Source organism: Ambystoma mexicanum, chromosome 11, assembly GCF_040938575.1.
Source record: "Ambystoma mexicanum isolate Mex_15411 chromosome 11, UKY_AmexF1_1, whole genome shotgun sequence".
NCBI lineage: Eukaryota > Metazoa > Chordata > Amphibia > Caudata > Ambystomatidae > Ambystoma > Ambystoma mexicanum.
Genome location: NC_090934.1, coordinates 1,408,269,158 through 1,408,288,303, shown reverse-complemented (window position 1 = coordinate 1,408,288,303; position 19,146 = coordinate 1,408,269,158).

Genomic DNA, 19,146 nt, shown 5'->3' with positions numbered 1-19,146 from the left:
ACGTCTTTGGACGTCGCATGCAGTTCCCCCCTCAGGCTCTCGGTGCTTCTCTCCATTTGTACCCTCAGGCTCTCGGTGCTTCTCTCCATTTGTGCCCTTAGTGTCTCTGTGCTTCTCTCCATTTGTGCCCTTAGTGTCTCTGTGCTTCTCTCCATTTCTGACCTAAGTGTCTCAGTTGATGTTTCTATGGCTGCCTTAGTACCCCCACATTCATCAGCATGCTCCTTGAGGAGCGTGGCCAGTTGCTGCTGTTGCACGATCACCTGGTCGAGGGACTGTTGCCTCTGCTGGGCCATGGCCATTTGCGGTGGTGTCACAGAGGGTCTGATCACCTCATGTTGCCTTGCCACAGGGCTTGTGGGGGATGGCCAGTCGTCGTCTTGTGGGTGCCCCTGCGTGGTATCCTCATGGTGTACGGGATGAAACAAACAGGGGGATTGAGACAGGTCATGGATGGATCCTACATCGACAGCACCGTTTTCTGTGTCGGAGCATGCTGCCATTAATGCAGTGTCACCTATGGTGCTGCTGCCACCAGAAGCAGTGCCTTCTGTGGCATCCATTGGGGGGACCTGTGGTGCTGCTGTTGTGGGCATGCTGGCTGCTGGGGTGCCTGTTGGAGTCCCCTCCTGTGTTCTGCCACTTGATTTGTGCTGCTGCCGTGTCTTGATCCGTGCAGCTGAGGTGGAGGGTCTTTGGCCGTTGGTCTTGGCCCTCTTTGCAGGTGTGCTGGTAGGGGTGTCCTGAAGCTCGTCGTTTGAATCGGACCCTGTGGTGGAGTAAAGGAGGGCGAGCGTTATTTATGGGTCTGTGGAAATTGGAATGGCAATGTATCACATGCATTGGGGTGGTACTTGAGGGTGATTTGGGTCAGGGCCTTGGAGGTGGTTTCATTTTTGTGTGGATTGAGGATGCAGTTGTTTTGCAGCCTGCAGTTAGGGTGTGCATGCTGCACGTGTAGAGGGTGTTTTTAGGATTTTTAATTATTTATGTATTTAATGTGAGTTTTAAAGTGCGCTATCAGGCCAATGTATGTGGACGTTCTCCTGGACATGTGTTTCTGTTGCACTATGTGGACACATGGTACTTCACATGATTGGACATTGTGGATTTAGCATTGTTTTATTTGGCCCACCTACCTGATTCTTCGGATGTCTGCACTCCTTTCTCCATCCCTCCGACTCCCTCTATACTCTCCATTCCAATGGTGGAGGCACAGATTTCTTCCCAGGGGGTCAACTTGATGGGTGATTCCGATCCTCCCCCGGTAGCTGTGGCAATGTTACGGTTGGCAGATAGTATGCTCCGTACGCGTATCCGCAAGTCGTCCCATCGCTTTCTGCATTGCTGTGGGTTGCGGGGTGTGGTCCCCACTGCACTTACCCGCTGTGCCACCAGGGCCCATATGGCCTTCTTGTTCGCAAGTGCCGTCCTGGTAATTTGCGTCGAGAAGACGACGGCAGCATTCTCCTGGAGGGTCTCTGTGAGCACGGTGAGTTCCTCATGGGAGAAGTGGACCTGCCGCTTGCGGTCGCACGCTTTTTTCGCAACTTTTCCCATTTTTATTGTTTTCACTAGGGTGGCTCACGGTTTGGGATGTGTCTCAGGGTAGGATTTTTGATGCTTGTGTTGGGATTCTGATTTTATAGGTGTACGGCGTGCTGTTTCCCGTTCCGGGACCATGTTTTTACTTCCGTTTCCGTATATTTACGGTCACCGTATTTTGCGATTACCGCTCATTACGGTGACCGCTATGATGGGTGGCGGAATTGCACCTAGGGCGCCGTACGACGGCGGTGAGGGGCGTTTTGGGGACATTTCCGCCATCGCGGACTTTGCACTTCCGCCATGGCGTAGTGCTCGTGCCCGATGGGTCAGAATTAGCCGCACTTTACTCCGTCGTGCAATGGCGGAAACGCTATTTACGCTATGGCGGTCAGGTCAGTTACTTTCCGCCAGGGTCGTAATGAGGGCCATTGTGTTTGATTGAGAAAACACATCATATCACAACATTTATAATTGCATACGTAATTTTGATGATTATTAGATTAACCGTGTCAGCAGGTCACTTGGGATTTATCTAAATGTATGATGAGCGCAGCTCACTGGTTTACCCTATATCCTTGTGTATATGGGCCTTTACACACTGATTTTAACCTACATATGGTGATCCATTCTTGTATGAAATGTATTGTGTATATCAGATTACAGTGATTTTGTAAACATTTTTTGTAGGGTGCTTAGGAATAATGATACGTGATGCCACTTCTTGTTTTGTCAAGGGGCGAAAGCTTGTGTTCCATCCCTTCCTGAGATGTCATCAAAGGTCAAGGGTCGTGTGATTTCACTCTCCGCTACGCCTGTCATTTGGTTGAAATGACGTCCCTGCAAATCCCCTCATACACACAGTAAACTGTGTTTTGCAGAGACACATGTTTTCCTCCCTTCCCACTAATATTGCAAGGGAAGGATCGGCTTCCACCTGCTGTGGAGCAGGTGGCTGGCCGGTCCATCTCCTGCCAGTAGTGTTTTAGGTCTGCTTCTCTGAGGAGGAAGGCCACTCCTCTTGAACTTTGTGGAAGGGAGAGGCATGCATATGCAGCTCTTTCGGGGACACATGTCTGTGTGCATGGGTGAGTATATGGTCCGATAGCACAGCTAGTTGAGCGCTCCCTTTGACATTGGTGCAGAGTGTGCTGATGCAGGTTCGAATCCTGGCAAACGCAGCCTTTCACCCTTCCGAGGTTGATAAATGACCACCACACAGCGTGGGTAATAATAAGCAGTGCTTAGATGCCTGACGGTTTGGAGCGCTATATAAATGCTAAATTATTATTATTAATGTAATGTGGCAAGCTGCACTCCTTGGTGTGGTGCCTCAGCTCACACCATATATATGATAAGCATTGAGTACAAATGATTGACATTGTTTCCCTCATTTCTCACTTGGATATGAGACATGGGGCTGAAATCTCTTTTGGGTGCATGTGGTCTTGTGCAAAGAGGATGTGACCTAGAAGTTCGGGCTGGATTGCCGCTTTTGGGGTGGGACCAAGCCTGATTTGCATTTGGTCTTTCTCCTTCTGTAATAATCTGGAAGGCTGAAAAATGATGGTCTGGATGGTTGCCCAAAGTGATTGCCAGTGGTTAAGATTAATGCATAACCTTCCCGCCATCAACCATCAGTTTTGAATGTATCACCCCAAGTACAACGGGTATGCCCAGACATGCGTTCATGTGCAATGAGGCTAAAACATGTCTGGGATTGCTCGTGCTCTCATGCAGAATGGATTTGATTTAGCAGTTCGGACTGGACTACTCCTTCTGTGGAGTAAGACACATTGGCCCTCATTACGACCCAGGCGGTAAGGGGTTTACGCCGGCGTAAACATCGCCGACCCTTACCGCCTGAGTACGAGTTCCCTTAGCGCCATGGCGGATTTAACACCTGCTTTTAGCAGGTGTTAAAATCCATGGCGCTAAGGGACCTTGTTGTTAATTACGCCACCGTAATTTACGGTGGCGTAATTAGCGCCTTCCCCACTCCCATTATGCCCTATGGGGCAAAAATGGGAATGGGGAAGGGTAAATGGGGATTGGGGACTTACCGCCCCGCCAAGGTCGGAATGGGGCGGTAAGTCCGCCAACCACCATGGCGGAGTTGGCAACTTAGCGCCATGGACCATAGTGCTAATAGCACCATGGTTCTCCGCCAAGGTCGTAATGAGGGCCATTGTCTTTCCCCATCTTAATGGCACGCAGGCTGGACAACCATGGTCTGGGCGGTTGCGCCAGAGTGATTGCCAGTGGCTACAATTCATTTCGAACCTTCCAACAACCAACCTTCAGTTTTGCATTTGTCTCCTTGAGTAGGACAAGTATGTCAAGACATGGACCCTGAGCCTGGTATGCCCAGAGACTCAAACTACAGATCACTGATGAAGGATGGAGCTAAAACATGTCTGAGCTGCTTGGTTTCTTGCGCGGAAGGGATATGACCTAGCAGTTCTGGCTGGACTGCCCCTTGTGGCATGGGATCAAGCCTAATTAGCATATGATCTTTTCCCTATTGTAATGCCGTGGCCGGCTAAGTATCGATTGGCTGGAGGGTTGCCTAGATTGATTGCCAATGGTTAAGATTAACGAATAACCTTCCAGCCATCAACCTTGCGACTTACGTTTGTTACCACGAGTGGGTTGGGTATTCCCAGGTGTGGGTCAAGACACAGCTGTGCTTAGGGGCACAAGCTACATCTCACTGATGATGCCAAATGGGTCTGAAACATGTCTGGGGCTACTTGTGATCTTGTGCAGAAGGGACGTGACCTAGTGTTCCGGCAGCACTGCCTCTTTTAGGTCAGGAGCAAGCCTGATTTGCATATGGTCTTTCCCCTACTGTGATGGATGACAGGCTGAAAAAGAGATGGTCTGAAGGGTTGGATAGAGTGATTGACTGTGGCTAATATGGCTTTCACCCCCAATGACTCCATGACCATTTCACTCACATTTCACCAGTAAGTATTTCACATCGGACCGTGTCTATAATTGTATCTAAAGGGTGTCCCGTATGCACACTCACATTGAAGACATGTATCACACACACATGACCGGGGCGTTTATTTGTATTATTGTCACAGAATACAACAAATGACAAGGGATATGCCAAAATTGAACTTGGGTAAAGCCAAATTCGCTATATACTGCTTATGGTGAGCCATTTCTTCAATCAAGACCATGAGCTTGCATTTGCGATCATTTACCTTTCATGCATTGACCTTGATCGGAAGGATAGCTCAGGGGCAACGTGCTCGCCTGGGAAGCAAGGTGGCGCAACGCAGGTTCGATCTCCGGTTCCAGCTTTAAAACCATTGGGTATTTAGCAAGTTATAAATAACCAATCATATCATGTAAGGATGATAAAGAGCTAATTTGCTGGAAATTTGTGTTTTCTAACAGAAATACCTTCCCGTGCATCAATTTTTGGTGCATCAATTGGTACCTGTATGAGAACGAATACCAATTAGTTGGGCTCTTTAATAACCCTGAGTCCACGTAGTAACAGTCCGGGGGGGGGGAGGGGTGGATGGGGGCGAGTTCCTGAGCCTTCTTGATGACCATCACACATTTGTCTTTATCTGGCTTCTGGTTTTCTCAGGCTGTGCCACCCTTAGTATTTGCTCAAATGATCTCAAGTTGTTTATGCGTTCACTCGCAGATGGATCAGGGTTTTCCCGCTGTATCTAAGCACTTTGTATCATACCCCACATACATAGTTGGTAGTAGGGTTGTGGATACAAGATTGCCAATATAGTCACACTTTTGGCAAGCTGCATTCAACATTATTGGCTGAATTATGGTTTTGTTTTTGAGACACAGTACAATACTTTCCCTTAACAATTGATTAAGTATGGGTACAAACCATTTAACATGTATTTATTTATTTGCTTATAAAGCACGCAAAGCCCGAAGGCATCTGTGCGCTGTCTTACAGAGAAAAGTTACATTTGTTGTCATGGTTACATATATCCAACAATTCTGTCAATCAGATGTACAGCACACATTTCATTCAGTACATTATTTACATAGATACAACGGGGCAATAGAACCCACCTGACTCCCACATTCTGCATTCATGATTCTACTTAACAAAGGAACAGTCTTCTTATTAGCGCCCGGGCCAGGGGGAGCAGCCAATCAGGTTCCATGAATTGTGGGCTGAAACCACTGATCTCAGCCCACGTTCCACAGAACCCGCAAGAATGCCTCCCCACCACAGACCGCCACCTTGTCACCATCCTCTTTTCCATTTTTTCTCTTATCTTTTCAACCCCCCTCCCTAGCGCCACTTACCTGATTGATGCGCAGTAGCTTCCCTTCATTTCGCTTTTCTGGCCTCCATGGAAATGGAAGAGGGGCTCTGTACGCAGGCCAGCATTCCACAACCATGGGGGGCCATCTTTGCACAGGAATTTCATTCAAAGAACGAAACTTTCATGACGTGCCATTCTTCGAATGAAAATCCTTTTTTTCTAAACATAGAGTTACCGCTTTGGTAACCCTGGGAGCTAAAATGTCCCGGTGCCTTTGTTAAACGCCCTTGCTTCGCTCAGACCTTTAACTTGGGCTGCCTGGCCGTTTACCCCCGGTATAGCCCATGGGGCACGATACTAACGCTATATGAAGCGATGGCCATGGATTGTCCGAGAAGGTTGATAATAAAGGAGTCTGATAAGCTAGTCATCCGTTTAATTGGGTGTTTAATGGATAGCTAGTGTTCTGTTTAGGGAGCTGCCTTTCACACTTTGTGCTGGCTCTGAAAGCGGTCATTATCAAGTCACAAATGAACTGTAATATGTTTTTGCCGTTGAGTAATGATGTCATGTTTGTCTCACAGGTGTACAGTGATGCCATTACTCTACTGCTGCCGAGACTACGTACATTTTCAACAGCTTTTTATATAGATATTGCAGGCTTTAAGCTGTCAAAATATTAATTGATAATATACCCTGTTCTAAAGATTTTCATGCAGGATGTGTCATTCTTCTAAGACCTATGATATCAGTGTTTTTCTGGTATAATAATAGTACATATTCATTGACCTTGGAAGTGTGAGAAACCTGAAGGTGTCTCCCTGACTGGTTCCCAGGGATCTACCATCCAGGTGGCCAGGACAAGGCCATTGCAATTGGGTCCAGTTCCTGGGGGTGGACCATTGAGGGAGGATAACCTGAATGGGGGGGCCTCAGGAGTGGAAGTGGGACACCGACGGGTTAGAGGTGGCATCCCCCTTCTTATAATACCTTTTCCTCAAACTACCACGTAGGATGCTCAAATACTCTAACTCCTTCCGACGTGAACACTTTTGCCTATAAGAAAGGACGGACTAACACCCGAGCAATTTACCTGACATGTCCCAACAGAAGGGTCTAGAAAAGTCAGGCAATTGACCTAAACCACACATACCTGACGGCCCTTTCCCTTCCCTACAGGGATAAAAGGTGGAGTGCAAGAGCACAAGACGAGCAAGACAGACTGCACGTCAAGAGAGCTAACTCAGCACGGCAGTTCAAGAGGAGGAAAAGATGGCGCGAAGCGAGAGGGTGACAAGGGGAGAAGCAACATAGCCCTTTCAGACCAAGGTCTGTGAAACCTCTGCAGAAGGAATCGTAAAACCGCAAACAATAGCCAGCGTGTGTTGCAGCAGATGTCAGCGGTACACAGGACCCTCCTCTGCTATTAACCAAGCTGGGGAGAGACGCTTGTCTCTGTGGTACCAACCTTGACTCCACAGAGAAGGAAAGGCAAGCGATTCATCACAGCCAGTGAGTCGAGGGACGAGCCGATAAGAAACCGAACTGTGTTGAACGAAAATAGCAAACGGATAATTGAATTGTGAAAGAATACAAAGAATTATTGAAATTAGAAGGGGGAAACCCAGCGATAGAGGAGTCCGGCACCACGTTGGTGCTCACTCAGGAAACTCAGGGCAATTACCAGATTGTTGAAACTACTGTTACCAGAAGGCCTTGGTGAAGGCGCAAAGGGGGTCAAAGAGGTCATACAGGGGCACAGTAAAATCCTCTGTACAGTCGAAAGTCTTTGACAACAGAAGATTATGAAGCTAGGGGAACCGAATCCCACATCATGAGAACTGATTGGCAAAGTTGGCAAGAGTGAACCCGAAGAAGCGATGCCGATAAACAGGGGGCGAAGTCTAAAGACCTGAAATACAGTGTGTTGACAAGAGTGAACCCGGCAGAGGGATGCCCACAGTGAACTGTTTAAAAGGACATTAAGATTTGTGAAGGTCACAGATGAAATTGAGTTGAAAGCCGTAGTGAACCTGACGAAAGGAAGGCAAACAATCGAGAGGCATCTGAGCACGGAAGACGGGGATCCAGAGATGAAAATCCATCACCCATCGAAAAAGGCCATAGTGAATCCGACGAAAGGGAAGGCAAGCATTTGTAAAGGGTCTGAGCCCGGAATAGGGAGATCCAGGGGTGAGAAGCCATCATCCCATAGACAAGTAAACCACAGAGAAATCTTTTGAATACAAGCCAGGGTGAACCCGGCGGAGGGAGACTGATATTCGAGCGTGGTCTGAGCCTGGAAGAAGGGAACCTAGGGGTGCAGAGGTATCGCCTCCAGGACAATCAGGAAAGAACTTTTATTTATTATTTTGAACCTATCAGACCTTCGGAAGCAAGAAACCTAAATATCGAAGGTCCTGATATCGCTAAGAGCATTTGGTGGATCTGAGCCCAGAAGAAGGGTATCCAGGGGTGAAAGACATCACCCAACGTGCATAAACAGAAAGGAACTTTGGTTTATTTTGAAACCCATCAGGTCCTCGCAGGAAAGAGACTTTTTGTAGGAAAAGAGGCTTAACCACCGAAGGCCCTGGTTGATGAGAGCAGAACTATTGGCTCATGCTGGGAAAGCTTGAGCGTGTGCTGTGCTCCAGAATCCTACCATGCCCTGTGCTGAAAATATGGGGAAGGGAGAACCTGACAACTGCATCCTGACTTATTATTTGTGAACAATTCCTTCTTTCTTAAGAACATTATCCCATACTTCTTTTTGTATTTAGCGTAAGTACTGGCAATAGATTTTTTTGTATAGGCCCTTTTATTTTGACAAAACGCCACTTGGACTGCCTTATTATTGTTTGATGGTGGAAGCTTGCTCCCATCTTCGATTTCGGTTGGGATTACATATTTTTTCAACCTACAACTACAGTTTAATAAACACCCTTGAACTGTGATGACTTGTGTCTGTCTTTACTGTTGCCGCCATGAGTTCCTTACAGAAGATAAAGGGCTAAGCCAGTGCTGCCAGAGTTCAAACCCATCACTGCAGGTTGCACACAGGCCTCTGATGTGAGTGCAGGCGTGGAATGAAGTATGGCCAGAACAATTGTTTTGTCCGGATTGTGGCTATGACACAGAAAGAGGTGGTGCACACCTCAAAAATCAAATCAAAGTTTGGAGGTTCCAAAAAGGGTTTGCTTTGTATTGTAGATTTGAGGTTATACACACATGCAGTCATCATGGGTGAAGGTACAGACTGCGTACTGTGCAACTTGGAATTGATGCGGACTGAACGAGAAGACTTGCAGGGTATGACTATCCTTATCGAAGGGTAGATGTAAACCTTTATTCAGAAGCCAACAAATGAAAATGTGAACATTATAATCATCTCTGATTAGGGAGCTGCCAGGGGGATAGGTCAGTAGGCTGGGCAAACACTTTTAGTGTAGCTTTCGGTGGATGAATTTCTAGTAAGTTGACTGGGTGATTGATATATATATATATATATATATATATATATATATATATATATATATATATATATATATATATATACACACAAAACATCCAGGGGGAGCGGAGTTATAGGCCACCCAAAAAGTGCTCTTCCTATGGAAACAGCAACTTAACCATAACTACACGGCCACTACCGTGGCCGTGTAATATATATATATATAAATATGATATACCCAGTGAGGGTACTATGCTCAGTTTCACCCTTCAGTTTCCCCCTTATTTGGGTTTCCAAAATATAAGCTTGCGGTGTTATTAGCATTTTATGTTTGTCTGGTTTAAGTTTTGCTCATATTTTTAAATTTGCTGGGTTTCCTTTTATTGTAATGATTTTCTTGTTTATTTTTTTACCATATTAAGTCTGTGTTTTTCTTTTCTTTACTGTTCAAATATTGTAATTTTAGGAAGTGCTGTTATGTAATTTTGTATTGATGTGTTTTGATATAAATTTGTGAAAAGTTCTATGAACTGTAACACAATAAAATTAAAAAAAAAATAAAAAAGAAAAAAAAAAAAAAAAAATATATATATATATATATATATATATATATATATATATAAATATTCACTGAAAAAACATTGTTAAAGGGACGTCATGGTTAAGTTCAGCCCAAACCGGATGTTTTCTTAACATTTTTATTTAACTATTTTTATTAGTTTTCAAACAAACAATAAACAATCAACCAACAACTCCAACAGTACTTTGTCTTGTTTTACATGCTAGCGGATGTATACTTAAAGTCTACTGTTTCCCATATCCCACCCCCCAACAGCCTACCCCGCTCCATACTCTTGCCCTTTATTCATCGGAGGTGTCTCCTCATCTGTGTCCTCGGGAGATTCCTTGCTCGGGCCCCCTTGTATAGGACCCCAGAGTGTGGCCACTAGGTGTTTCCAGGCTACTAGGGTGTCCGCTTCTTCCTCTCCCCCTCTGTTAGCTGCCTCACTCCATACGACTGTTTCAGCTTCGGACCATTTACGGAGGTCAGTCCATCAGAGCTCCGCCTTGGGTCTATTAGGTGCTTTCCACCCCATGGCTATCCTGCGCTTGGCCAATATGTAGACCAGGTCTTTGAGTTTGCTGACATGTTTCAATTGGCGTGACCTGGGGAACCCTCCCACCATACATGCCCATATCGAGTCTACATTCAGATTGATCTCTCTCTCTCATTCAATCTTTGGGCCACTTCTCTCCAGTACCTTCTTATTTTGGGGCATGCCCAAAACATGGGTATCAGCCCGGCATTCTCCTCCCCACATTTGGGACATGTTTGTCGTTCTGCACCTTTAAATCGTGAAATTCTCTGGGAGGTCATATATGCTCTGTGGATTATATACAGTTGTATTTGTTGTAGCCTCGCATTTCTAGACACTTTTTTGTGATACCCCTGTACCCGTTCCTATAGCCCATCTGCCATCGGTTCCACGGCATCCTCCTCCCTGTCTCAGCTGTATCACTTCCCTTCCCACTCTAGACATTAGTAGTTCATAAATTCGGGAAACCTCGTGCCCCCCTTCCGCGATATCATACAGTGTTTCGATGGCTATATCTGGTTGCTCATCTAGCATTATTTCTGACATGTCTCCGTCACTCTTTGCGCTAGTCTGGTGTAGGTTATGTGTTGATCCAGATGTAAATCCGTTTCGTCCACCAGCGCATTAAAACCCTTTATCGCCCCTCTTGCCATAAATCACCCGTTGTTACAATCCCCACCGGTTCCCAGTGTTTATGGATCGTTTTTCTTAGCTGGGCGTCTCCTCCGGTTAGTGTCACTAACGGCACTTGCACGGAGTATGGGGTCGGGTTTTTTATGGTCTGGCACATTTTACGCCATACTTGCCATCCTAGTTACAGCATACCTGAGCTCTTCCCTTTCTCACGTTTAGGAATCCGGATCCATTCTTTTAGGAAGTACGGGGCACAGTCGTGTCCCAACAATCTGGACTCTGATGTAGAGTCTTCAGCTAGCCATTCGGCCACGTATTGCAGTTGGCTGGCCAGGTGATAAATCTCAAAGTTGGGTAGCATAATGCCCCCTTTATCGTATGTGTTTTGCAATTTCCATAGGGCTAGCCTGTTCCTTCTGTTGGCCCATAGAAATTCTCTAAATATACCTTGAAGTTTGACAAAGAAGCGTCTCGGTATGTTATAGGGTATGTTCCCAAAGAAATGCAATAATCTGGGTAATACAACCATCTTCAGTAGTACCCCTCTCCCCATCATGGCTAGGGGGAGTTTAGTCCAGAACTTCATGCTATTCGCAACATTTGTCAGCGCTTTTTTGGTGTTATATGTGTGTTCTGCCTCTGTTGTGTGGTAGATGTCAATTCCCAGGTATCTGAAGGTGTCTGTTACCCAGGGTATTGGTAGTACCAGTAGTTTGTCGTGCGGGACCCCTATGTACCATCCCACGGGGCATATACAGGACTTTTTGGGGTTTACTGCGATACCCGAGAGCGACGCGAATCGCTCCAATACTTCAAGGATATATTGTACATTTTCTCCTGGGTATCTCAGGAATAGTAGCATATCGTCTGCGTACAGCGATATTAAGTGCGGTCCCCCTCTTGTGTAGATCCCCACTTCTTCATATTGTTGTCTCAGGTATATCGCTAGAGGTTCTAATGCTAGAATGTACAACATCGGGGACCAGGGGCATTCCTGTCTGGTGCCTCTACCGAGCTGCCATCTCTCCAAAATAACTGCTCCCCTTCTGACTCTAGCTAGTGGTGAGCTATATTGTAATTTCACCCATTTCAGGTACCTCGGTCCCATCCCATTCTCTTTCAGGGTCGCCAACAGCCTCGGCCATTTGACTGAGTCGAAGGCCTTTACTGCATCTAGTGACACTATGGCTAACTCACCTGAGGCCCCTTCAGTTTGTTCAATGACGTGGTGTAGCCTTCTAAGATTGCTGGATATGCTTCTATGCGGAACATATCCGGTCTCATCGGGGTGTATCAATCTACCAATAACTCTCTTCATCCTGTTTGCCAACATGGCCGTGAGTATTTTGCTGTCCTCATTCAGCATAGACAACGGTCTATACGACCTGCAGTCTGTGCCTGGCTTGTTGGGTTTGAGGAGTGGGATGATGATCGCTTCTCTGAGGGATTCCGGCAGTGTCCCCACTTCTTATGCCTCATTTAGCATTGACAGCAAAAGGGGGAGCACTTCATTCTTATATGTTTTATAGAATTCACTAGGGAGTCTGTCTGTGCCTGGGGTCTTACTAGTTGGTAGTTTCTCCACCACCGCATCTAATCGGGGCTTCTAGGCTTTCCCGGTCTTCGGCGCTTATTTTTGCTAAGCCAATATCTTCCAAAGTTTCTGCTATTTCACTCTCTTCCCCGCATACTGTGTCGCTGTACATTTGCTTATAGAATTTGAGAAACCCCTCCTTCACACCTTCTTGGATGTCCAGTGTTAGTCCACCCTCTCCCCGTATCTCTCTAATCGTTGGCCTGGGGGTCTCACTTTTATATAGCCATGCTAATAATGTTCCCGGCTTTTCCCTCTCAGCGTGTTGCCTCTCTATATATTTTTGTAATTTAAGTTACACAGTCTCTCCCAGTGTTCCATACATTCCTGTTGCTGTTGGGTGATGTTACTACCGTCTTGCTGGGAGTGGCTTCCATTGTTTAATAATGTCTCTAGTTTCTCCTCCGCGTTCTGTAGTTGCAGTAGTATACCACCCTGCAGTCCCTTGGATTTGGCTATTGCTGCTCCCCTAACCACCACCTTGAATGCTTCCCATAGGGTCCCAGTTGACTTTGCACTTCCCGTGTTAATTCAGAAGTATTCTACAATTTCGCTTCTGAGGTCTTCTCTAAAGACTGTGTCCTTTAAAGCCTCTGCTCTAAGTCGCCATGTAGGTATCTGGGCTCACGGGGCTATGTATTGCCATGATAAGGTCAATGGCGAGTGGTCCAAGAGGACTCTCGCTCTATATTCTGGGCGTACATTTTCTCGGGTGATCTCTTGCGTGGCGACCACGTAATCCAACCGCGTGTACAGATTTTGTGGGGCCGAGTAATGTGAGTAATGCCTATCATGTGGTTGGTGCAGCCTCCACGTGTCCTCCAGCTCAAGGTCTCGCAGTAGGTTCCTTAGGGCTCTAGCAGCAGGGTTGGGTCTATCATATTTCGCATCTGACCTCTCAACTTTTGGGTCCAATGTACAATTAAAATCACCACCCCAAATGACTGTACAACCTAGGTACAGGCTCATTTTGCTGTGTCGGGTCTTGAAGTAGGTCACTGTATCTTGGTTCGGGGCGTATGTGTTAACAATACATACTTCTCTTTTTTCAATCAGTCCCCTCAATATTACCATCCTCCCGTCAGCTTCGGTCGTGGACTGTAGCAGCTGGAATGGAACATGTGGTGCTACCCAAGTGACCACCCCCCTGGCATAAGCTGAATACGTTGCACCTATAAGGGTGCCCTTCCATTTCCTCTTTAGAACTTCTAGTTTCTCTTTAGTGCGGTGAGTTGCTTGTATCAGGGCAATATCTATCTTCTGTCTCTTTAGGTACATCATGACCTTATTTCTCTTTAGGTAGCTATTTAGCCCCCTGACGTTCCAGGTCATTATCTTCAGGCCTCCCATGTCTCAGCGTTACCCCATCCCGCCCCTATCTCCCCTCTGTGTCTGCTTCCATCTTGGATGCACGCGTATGTAGGCTTGTTCTCTAACTACTAACACCCCAAATCCCTTCCAACCCCCCCTCCCTTCCCGTTCCCAATGTGTGCCCAGCTCCACGATTGCATCTCAGGCGATCCTGCATTTAGTCCTATCTCGACTAATCGGTACTAGGAACTCAGCAGGAAGTTGCCTCTCTATCGGCAACCTATCAAACTATTTATGGGGTTATGGAGTTAGGTCCGCTGTGCCTCCCGTAATTATGCAACATGTTCTATGCACATCTTATATTCTTCATGGCCCCAAATTATTGTAACCTTAATGTTCTATCCTATATTCAAGTCCCAGTGTCTTAGGTTATTCGGCACCTCAGTCGTGTGATCCACCTTCGCATTTCTGTGTTCAATCCTCTGCTTGCTTGTCACTCCCCGACGGGCAATTCCGTGCATCCAGCCATTCTGATGCATTATCCGGGGTTTCAAAAAACAGTGCTCTTTTCCCATGGAGCACTTTGAGTTTAGCAGGGTACATCAGCATGTACCTGAATCCCGCTTCTCTCAGCCTCCTCTTCACCGTTCCATAGTTCAGCCGCCGTCTCTGCACTAGGAGTGTGTAATACGGGTACGCTGTTATTGTCACGAATGCTCTCGATATCGTGCCCCCTTTCCGGAAGAATTCCAAGATCCTCTCTCTGTCTCGGTAATTTAGGATATTGCCAATTATCGGTCTCGGGGTGAGCGCCTGGCGGGGGTTTTCTGGTGAGGGCTCTATGCGCTCTTTCCACTGTGAACCCTAGCGTGAGCGTCCTGCCTCCGATTTTCTGTAGCAGCATGGTCTCAATGTAGTTCGTTGGGTTCTGTCCTTCTCCTTCCGGGAGCCCGACTATCCGAATGTTGTTCCTTTGGGCCCGTCCTTCTGCTTCCTCAGCCCGGTATTTTAGGTTGGACACTTGTTGTTTGAGTATGTGGATTTCCGCAGCGTGTGTGGTGCAGGCCGCTATGTTCGAGGTCACTGTTTTCTCTAATTCGCCCGTGCGCCTTGATATCTTCTTGACATCTTGTCTCAGCAGATTGACATCTTCCTGCATTGCCCCAATTTTTAAGTCTAATGGTGTCTTGAGTTCCGCCACGGCTGCCTCCAGTTTGGTTTCCCATGTGACTTTTAGATCTGCGATTGCATCTAGGATCTGCTGGTCATTGCGCCCTGGTGTAGCGTCTATTGGCAGGTTTTTCTCCTTGTGTCTGGGATTGTCCTCTGGTATTGGCGTTTTTGTATACTCTTCCATCGTCGGTTGTTTCCCTTTACTTTTGGGTGGCTTAGACGCCATTGTAGTGCCCCACGGAATTTCGGGTTCCCTATGTAGGGGCCCGACTTGCGGGTCTGTTGGTTGTACATTTTTTCCGGCTTTTATAAGTGTTATTGCAGAGCTGACTTCTGCTCCCGGAAAGTCCGAAGGTGGGTCACAGGGCTTTGCACAAGTGGAGATACGTGATTGCTCGTAGGATATTAGCAGTGGGGTTATCTTCCCCATCCGATTCTTCGTTTGGTTCTAGGTGTGTGTCTGCAGTGTGCTCCAGTTCTGGGCCTGCTGGCCGGAGCCTTGTGTTGGCACTGAGTCGTGACTCCCTTCTCTGGGCCTCCTTCCTGGGTCGTGCTAGCTCTACTGCCCTATCCCCCTCCAGGTGGGCATATATTGCTCCTCTCTCCGTTAGGTGCCGGCTTGGCTCTTTATGGTGCTCATATCGAAATTCTGAGTCGGCTGGTTGATCTTGGGTACCACTTGCGACGTGTGTCTCCAGGTAGGGCTTGTTCTGTGTGCGTCCTGCTTTGGCACCTCAGGGTGCTAGTCCCAGTGGTTCAATGCACTCTGTCACAAAGCGCCTCCATCATACTCCATCACGTGGTCTTAGTGCCACTGGCACAGTTTTGTTTCCTCTAGCTGTGCAATCCCTGCCTGCTATTAGCACATGTAGCACATGTAGGTCATGTGCACCACAAGGTTGCTGTTGCACACCCTGCTTGTGCGTGTCACATTCGCCCCCTGTCTTGGACTTCCAGCCAATTGCCACATATGGGGTTTCCGCAGGGTCACCTAGCTCACGTGGGTACTTATTACATGGGGCGCCTCAGTACCACTATTGAATCACCTCCACTGTGTCCATTAGGATCCATCCTGCGGTGCACTTTCTGTTGTGTGCTGCTGTCTCCAGTCTGTGCTGCAGCTACTCGGGCAATAATGTCACTGCAGTGCGCTCTATACAATGTGCTTTCTCGTGTATCTATTACTGTCAAGTTTCTCTGTGGCAGGGTATTCAATTATAAAGCCTTCTTAGCCTTCTCTGTTATGTCCCTCTGCAGTGTTACACAGCGGCTTGATCAATCTCACGCCTAAGGAGCTCTCTGCTTCATCTGCTTCGTTCGATACGGGCGTGGGCAGCACAACGTGTGTACACTGTTACTGCCCTGCTTGACTGGAGTTGCAATCCACAACTCGCCGAACGTCCGTTGTGTGGGGCGCCTCACCCGATTTTTTAGATGTCCTTGCCCACGGTATAGGGACTGGCTGCGTTCAGCATTTCTTCCGGTAATGCGCCAGTAGCTTGCAATCCAGTCAGGACCTTATTATCGTCTCCATGCTCCGGTCCTCAATACAGCAGCTTCCGCTGCGCGCCCGGCTCCCATCAGGATACCAGCAGCGGGTGCTTGCAGGTCTCGGCCGTCACGTTGTGGGAGGTTGAGGTCCCTCCACTTCGGTGCTGCGTGCTCCCCGTTCTCCAGGCACCATGCGTTTCGTCCTCCCCACTTCTCCGGCGGTTGCCTGCTACGTCGGGTCTGCAAGGGCTCTTGTACGCGCAGCTGCCCCGGTTCCTGCAGCGCTTGTAAGATGCACCCGATCTCCGGTTAGCTTTTTTGTTCCACTCACCCGCTCTGCCTGCAGCCAAGTCCTTTGTCAAACAGCAGGCGCCATTTTCCTTTCCTTCCACCGTAGGGATCGTTCTGTACGGTTGTTCCCGCAGCAGTTTATCTCCGCCTCTGTTCTCCTTAGAAATGCATTCTTCTTATTCTCTGCATGTTCCCACAACCGTATCTGCATTTGTAGCATGAAGGCACTTATATTACTTATATTGACATCAGTGCAAGACAGGATCTTGTAGGATCAGCGAGAGACTCCAGAAGTCCTATCCTTTCACATGGCTCCTTAGCCACGCCCCCCCCAAACCGGATGTTTTTAGAAATGAAACAGCCGCCATCTTGTTTTTCTCTCGATGCGAGTGATAACTGCAGTTATAGCCAAGGATAAAGGAAGAAGAAAAGTAGTTAAAAGGCTATTTTCAGGTTACAATATTTGCAAATGAGTTTAGCCTAGAGGTGGGGAGGTTGCTGCAGGATACCAGGGGACATTTGGGAGTTATAGGAGGTCCAGGGACTAAGTTTTCAACATGAAGCTTTCTGTAGCCGCAATTATAGCTTTGAATAGCTGACATATCAAAGCAAACTGCGTCCCAGAAACAGCTTGTGTTTTGGGGGGAAAGGGAGAGGGCAGGGGGGGTGGGGAGGCCATCTGGGGAGTGGGGGGATCTGGCACAGATGTGTGGGGCACTTTGTGAGGGCCTGGGGGGGCAAGAAAGCATTGCCTTCTGCCGTTTTCCTGATATTCTTGGCTATATCCGAGGCAATGAAGGACTACAGATACCCGCAGGTAAGAGAAGTTCTGTGCCCGCGGCTATACATTTTGAGGTGTCTGTCTTTTATTTCTTTTTAAAAGTAATTTTTATAGGTATAGTGACGGGGGTGAAGTGACACAGTAGGTATTTGAGAGTCTTATCTATTTTGGCTGTGTGTTTTCAGACTTTCTTACATGTGAGACTTGGAGAAAAACAGAAGAAAAATGTTTCAAAAAATCAATGCATAAAGGAGCCACGCCACTCTGGTTTTAGATGCCCCATACACTGTATTTTAGCTGTGCTATTTTATCTTGTGTAATTGTACCTATTAACTGTATCCCCACCTAGTTTACTGTCATATATTATACTATGCTTTCTCTATCTTCATCTACCTTACACGAGTATGTGAGCAGTGTTTTACTGTATTGATTATTTAACTTCTATTGTATTATAAACCCGAAGTGAGCCCCCCAGATGATTTATCATGATTGATGTTCCCAGACTTTGTGACCGAACATTAGAAGGGCAACTTCATAGTGTTTTTTTGCACAATGTGCATAGTCCGTCCTCTGCCTCTTTTTTAGAACAGTGTTCTTTCACCTAAAGTATCGCCAAGTGTCTGCGGTGGTCTTCATTCCAGCTGCTTTCTTCCAGGGTGGCGACGGATTGGGGACCCAGGTGACATCGCTGCTGCTGCTATCATGGTTGGACATGTTGGAATGTCTAACTGGGGAGGAAAATGTAAAACAACAAAAATGACCACATTAAAAAGACAATGCCACAAAAAATGAACACGTTTTAAAAAAAAGAATAAAAAGTTAAACAAAAAATAGACAAACTGAACAAATCACAAGACAAGGGCAAAGAGGGTTAGTTCAAAGATGAGTAAAAAGGAAGAATAATTACGGGGTTAAAGGTTCTTACAGTTACTTGGATAACCTTTCACTAACAAGCACTGATAGCAAATATCAATATAAACGTATGTTTTTGTGGGTGGGGTGATTATTCGTGACTACACACTGCCGCGCACCCTGATTAGACACTATGCACATGCAAATGTCCTCATACAGTGTGGGTGTAGCCGTGTCAACACATTGCAACGTGTGATTGGACCGTTCATTGACGAGGATAGGCGTCATGTGTAGGCGCAGAGCCGCAGTGCGTAATATGATTGGCTGGTGCATCAGGAGCGCGGCTGCGTATCTGCGTTGAAGGAGCTCGACATCCGATTGGGTGATTTTACAGACATGGATTTCGTTAAACGGCATGAGTGCAGTCGCGTCAATGCACCTCAGTGTGTCATTGGCTCATTTGTTGATGTTGCTAGAAGGGTACCTCAGTCCATGATCCGTTTGGCTGTTAAAAACAGGCACGAACCTCCATAGACACGTCAACGCAGCTTTCAAAGTGATTGGGCCTTCCATTGACGAGGCTACTGCCACGTGCAGGCGCGCCTCGTCATTGGGCCATGTGATTGGTGATTAATCCACGGTCCAGCATTTTAAAATGA